This window comes from Ursus maritimus, unplaced genomic scaffold (assembly GCF_017311325.1).
Source record: "Ursus maritimus isolate PB19 unplaced genomic scaffold, ASM1731132v1 scaffold_6, whole genome shotgun sequence".
NCBI classification, from domain to species: Eukaryota; Metazoa; Chordata; class Mammalia; order Carnivora; family Ursidae; genus Ursus; species Ursus maritimus.
In genome coordinates, this window is record NW_024426774.1 from 50164590 (window position 1) to 50170594 (window position 6005).

The following is a 6005-nucleotide window of genomic DNA, read 5'->3' on the forward strand; positions in this document are numbered from 1 at the left end:
CCCAGGTATTCCCTGCATTTCCTTTGTTACAGATGGGGCTGGAGCTGGATTTTGCCAGGCCTTCAAACCACTCCCCAAACTTCTTCCTGTCCTGTGTCTAGCCTCATCTCATTTCCCAACTGTTAACTTTTGATGCCATATCTCTGGCTTTGGCCTCTTCTTGCGGCCCCATCCCCCCCTTCCAGGGACTGGGCTTTCTGCCAGCTCAGTTTAGAATGAGAATTTCTGGAGCAGTTCTTTGCCCTGCCTCATGGAGTTACACGAGCATGCACAGGGAACCCGATGAAGATTTCTGGAGCTCTTCCTCTCCCTTTCCTTCATGCCCCTCCCCAAATCCTAGCACACTCAGTCTCCCCCCAACTCCCATCTTCCTCTCTCCACACTTAGTGAAACTGTCATACCCTGCATGGGACCCTCCTCCCTGCACTGGGGTCTGGAAAGAGCCTCTAGGAAGAATCCCAAGGAGCAGGTGGGCTCATGCTCTCTGCTTCCCCAGCCCGGAACTCGGGTTATAATTATCCAACGCCAATTGTTTCATGAATTTTGTCCAGTTTTCCAGTTGCTGGCAGAAAAAGGACTGGTCCAGTTATTCCATTAGGACAAGGAATGGGAGTCTATCTGTTATGACATCTGTGGCTGAACAGGACTTTAATTTGTTTGTATTCATATTTCCCTTTTGGCTTTTCTTTTGGCCTTTTCTTTTATGGCTTCTTAGCTTTCCACCAATCTTAGAAACTCCTCCTCTGTTGCAGGATTGAAATCACATTTTGCTGTATTTCTTCCAGTACCTTTATAGGGTGTTTGTTTGTTTTAGATTTATATATGTTACTGGATTTGATTTCCTGACAGTTTATTCCTTGGTATTTTGCATCTATAGCAGTATAGATATATAGGGATGGGCTTATTTTCTTTTTATGTAGTTCCGTTCTTTGTTTTAGGGTTTTCCTAGCTTATGCAAAAAAGGTAAGAGCCAATGTTAATATGTCCCACTTTTTGGGAATTTACTGAGATTTTCTTTGTGGCCTAGTCATGTCTGCTCACTTTTTAATAAATGTTCCACAGGCATATTTATTAGATTAGGCTTGTGATTTTCATTTTTCAGATATTCTATATCCTCATTAATATTTTGTCTACACAACCCATCAATTTTTCTAGGAGGATTTGTGTTAACTCTCCCGTGTAGAACATTTATCTATGTTTATCATCTTGTCGTGTCATATTTCTAATAGCTTTTGATTTATGCATTTCAGTGTAACTTAATGTCTAAAGATTCATAACCATGAAGTCTGCTTGAAGACTTCTACTTTTATCAATATTCACACAATCCAGGATTATTTACTGTGCCTCTACCATGTACCAGGAACTCTTCCAGGTTTTCAGGATTCAAAAGTGAAGGAAACAGGGGGGCCTGGGCTCAGCCGGTTGGGCATCCATCTGATTTCGGCTCAGGTCATGATCTCAGGATTGTGAGATGGAGCCCCATGTTGGACTCCGTGCTTAGCACTGAGTCTGCTTGAGATTCTCTTCTTCTCCCTCTGTCCATCCTCCTGCTCTCTCTCAAAAAAATAAATAATAAAATCTTAAAAAAAAAACCAAACCCAAAGTGAACAAAACAGATAAAAATCCCCCCCCCAAGCCAGTATTCTAGTAGAGAGGAGAGGTAGTTAGGACACCCAGCCCCTTCTCATAGCCTCAGGAAGAGTCCTCTGGAGCCTGAAACCTGGGGGTGGTGACATCCTGGAGTAGCAAGCTAGCTGTTCTTTATCTGTCTAACCAACCATGATCTGTGGCCTAAAGCTAATGGAACAGGGACAGGTAAACATACACTCCAGGGTCAATTCTCATGCCCGGGCTGGCCCTTTCTCTCTACTGAGAAGGTTCTGAAAGCTGCCATTTCCTCAAGAGAGAGTCAGAAAGGCAGAAGAATTAAGTTCTCTACAGACTGAGTGGAGCCATCTGGGGAGACAGAGTGAAGTCTTCAGTTGTCCTGGGGGAAGTGGTCAGCTTGTTTCCCTGGAGTGCCTGCCCCGCCCAGCCTCTGCTATGGGAACCCTGTATAGCTGCCACTCTCGGTGACCACAGATTGGTAATAGACATAGGCGGTGACAGCTGCCACCACATGGGGTGTGCTGTTGGCACCCTGACGCCCACAGCCTTTTCTCCCAGAGCCATGGTTTCCAGTCTTCTGGCTTATGAGGACCCAACCTGAGAGAGGCTGGGCTCATTGTGAGTTAGGGGAAAGCCCAACTCTAGCACAGGGAGAAGGCATAGACTTCTTGGCTGTCATGAAATGACCTTCCAGGCTTGGTTTTCTAGGGCCAGGGAACAATTTCCCAGTCAGGAGAGTAAGCATATTCTGGAAGCAGATGTCACAGCATTTTGAGGATGACATAAGTCACTAGTTCAGAAAAAAAAAAAAAAATCTACCTGTGCTTATAGTATGTATGGGTGTCCTCTACCAATGAATGCCCCAGCCCTCTATACTCTGGAATTCTTAGAACATATACCCAGATTTGGGCCTGGGCCTTTGTCCGACCCCCTCATATGCCTACACCACGCCTACTGGAAAGAGCCTCTCCCTTTGTGGTGCTCTTGCATTTAAGGGCCAGTTGTAAGTGGCTCTACCTCTATCTGCTGCTAGCAATTCCTACAGCTCAAAGCCAACCAAGCCCAGGGACCCACCACCAGTGAGAGCCCCAGGCCCCAGTGAGAGTTACAGAAGAGTGAAGAGGCCTGGGCTACTCTTGGGAGGGGTGACTTAGGATGGAAGGGGGTCTGCTAGCTGGGCCTCAAGAAGGATTCCTCCTGAGGAACAAGGGCCACGCAGTGGGGTATCCACCACACAGCTGTGCCTCTCAGTTCCCTTCCCCTCCCCAAAACAGCCTGTAGCCTACTTCCTCTTGAATCTTTTAAGGCCTTGCTTTTGTTGCAGTGTTATCCTTCTTAGATCTGACAAGCATTTCTCATTCTAGCTGGTCCCAGAATTGGGATTCCAGGCCCTCTTCAAGGTAGCCCCAACGAGCCTTTGATGTCTCTGCTAGAGACACCAGAACCGAGCCCTGGACCTCAGTGTCTCCTCAACCAGCTCTCATTACAGTTTCTGTACTTTCGCTCAGAACACCCTCTGCCTGGGTCACTTATGCCTTGTCTGTGTAATAGCCAAGTTTCTGGACATTCTATGTAGTTCATATATTATCATTGCTATTGTAGTCATCACTTACAATGTGGTGGGAATCAACGTGAGGCGGGAGTGATTGGTGGTTATAGACCCAGGCTCCATGGCCAGATTGCCTGGGTCCAATCATAGCTTTGTTCCTGTCTAGCTGGGAAAGCTGGTTACTTGCCTTTCATGTCTCAATGTCCTCTTCTGTGAAAAAATTAGAGTACCCCTCTCTTGAGATTGTTGTGCAGATTAAGAAAGTTAATCCATAAAATGAGCTTAGAAAACTGCATGGCACATGGATCCCATTATACCAGCGTTAGCTGTTATTGTGCCAATGGCCTCATTGACTCCATGCTACAATTCTGAGGAAGGTCCTCTCACAATCTCCACTTTACAGATGGCAAGAGGAGGCCTAGAGTGTTTGAGTGTCTTGCCTGCGGTCCTATAAATTCCTGTGCTGCAGCAGCTCTTCCCCTGGACCCCTGACTAACCCTCAGGCCCTGCAAGTCTCAACTCTTTGTGAGGCCCCACGGTCTGCAGGGCTCCAGGCTTCCATTCATCTACTCTTTCAGGAGGCTGTCAGGCACCTTTCTGCATCTTGTCAAAGCTGGAGGCCACCGGCTGCTGCTGAGCACACTGGCTCAAATGAGGACTTGAGCTGGGGGGTCCCTGACCTCTCCCCAGCTTTTTGGGGACAAAGACTGTGGGTCCGTTCCCTTTCTCTGTTCTTGGTGGAGAACACTCCTGACCCACAGTTAACTCTGCTAGTGATGTAGCCAAGATAGTAAACCCAGCTCGTGCCCAGTGGGAGTGGGGGAGTAGGAGCCTCAAGGGAAATGAAGTATGGGGCATGGCAAGCAGTCAGGGCCTGTGTGCTGGGGGACCAGGCCAGCCAGAAGTGTGGGCCTGGGCTGAGTGACCCTGGGTTAGAGGACATTCAGAAACTGACCAGCCTTGGCTAGTCACTCAACTTCTCTGGCACTGATTTTCTCATCTGTACAATGGGAGTAAAGTCCAGTTCCCAGGAATATGATGAGATAATACACAGTATGTAATAATAATATGAATTTATATTAATTTGGGTAATAATATGAAATTGCCAAATTGATTTACATAGGAATTCTGGGCAATACAGACTTGTCTCTTGATAGTATTTGATCCCTTTTAAAAATGTCATTTGCCTTCCCTTATTTAAAGCTGTTTTTTTGGCAGCTCTTTCATGTTTTGACTGAGCTATAGAGATTAAGGGAACTGTGTCTGAGCCACAAACTGATCAGTGTGACGAGGGGCTGCCAAGGACCCAGGCAGATATGGGGAGTGTTCCTTTTAGCTGGGGCTCCAGGATAGGAAACAGGAAAGATTGATCAGGTGAATCTACTGGGGCAAAGGATAGAGTAAGGGCTAGTTTCTCTGTGTCTCAGCGTGGAGGATACAGTGGATCGGCTCCCCCCTCCAACCCCCATCCACCCCCGCTTCCCTCCTCCTTCCCTTCTTCCAGGGTGCCTCCCGGCATTGCAGAGGCAAGAAGGCTGAAATTCTGTTTCCCAGAATCCCTTATTTCTAGGTTTCTGGATGCCAATTAAGATGACCTCCTTAGAAACAGGTGTGTGAGCTGGTGAGCATGGACATCAGGCAGAACTCAAGTCCCTGTCCTTTTGTTTATTTTCTGTGGACAAGCCAGGGGATGGGGACTTGGCGTTTCTCTGCAGCAGTGTCTGGGGGCCCCTTGCCCAGCTCTGGGGGAGTTGAGTGGCAGCTCCAGCAGCGCTGGTTCCTGCCCCCTGACTGCAGCTTTGGTAGTGTGCTCTCCAACTGAGCCCCTCGGGCTCCACCAGCCCTCCCAGTGATTGCGTTAAGCACTAACTCCCCGAATTAAATCACTTGGCATCTGCTTAGAATACCTAGAAGAGGGGCGCCTGGGTGGCACAGCTGTTAAGCATCTGCCTTCAGCTCAGGGCGTGATCCCAGAGTTCTGGGATCGAGCCCCACATTGGACTCCTCCGCTGAGAGCCTGCTTCTTCCTCTCCTACTCCCCCTGCTTGTGTTCCCTCTCTCGCTGGCTGTCTCTCTCTCTCTCTGTCAAATAAATAAAGTCTTAAAAAAAAAAAAAGAATACCTAGAAGAGTTTCTGATCCTGCTCTGAATCTTGACTGGGGTGAAAGGTCTGAGGCCTTTGATGTTCTGGGCACCGGAGATGACACAGGCCTCTAATAGGACAGCTCCATTTTTGAAAATGACACTGGGCAGACCCCAGTTGAGGGACGGCCTTCAGAATGAAAGACTTCTCTTTTAAAATGTCGTGGTCATAAGCAAGACTTAGGAAATGCTTTAGAAAAAGAATAATGAAAACGGGAATATTCATAGAGAAAGAGGGCAATGGAGTAAATGTGAAAAAAGTTAACAAGTGGAGAATCTAGGTGAAGGGGCTACAGGACCTCTTACTGTTCTTGCAACTTTTATTTATTTCAAAATGAACTTTTTAAACGTTTTGTGTATAGCCATCATCTCTTTCTGGTAAATGTATACAATGTACATACATATATTTGCATACAGGTGTATACATGAATCCCGAAGCTCAGTCCCCAACCTGGATTGATCAAATTAGAATTTGGGGGATTGGTACTGGTAATCCCCAGGCGGGCGGATTAAGAAAAACCCAACTCCCCAGGTGATTCCAGTGTGCAGCCCAATTTGAAAATCAGTTGCTGTCTATCTGTAATCCCGTATTCACCAAAATCACCTGCGGAGCTGCTGAAACCCGGACCCCCAAGGGCCAGTCTTCCTGAGAGCCCGACCCGACTGGCATCAGCCGCGGCAGAACAGCTACAGGTGGTCCAGGCCC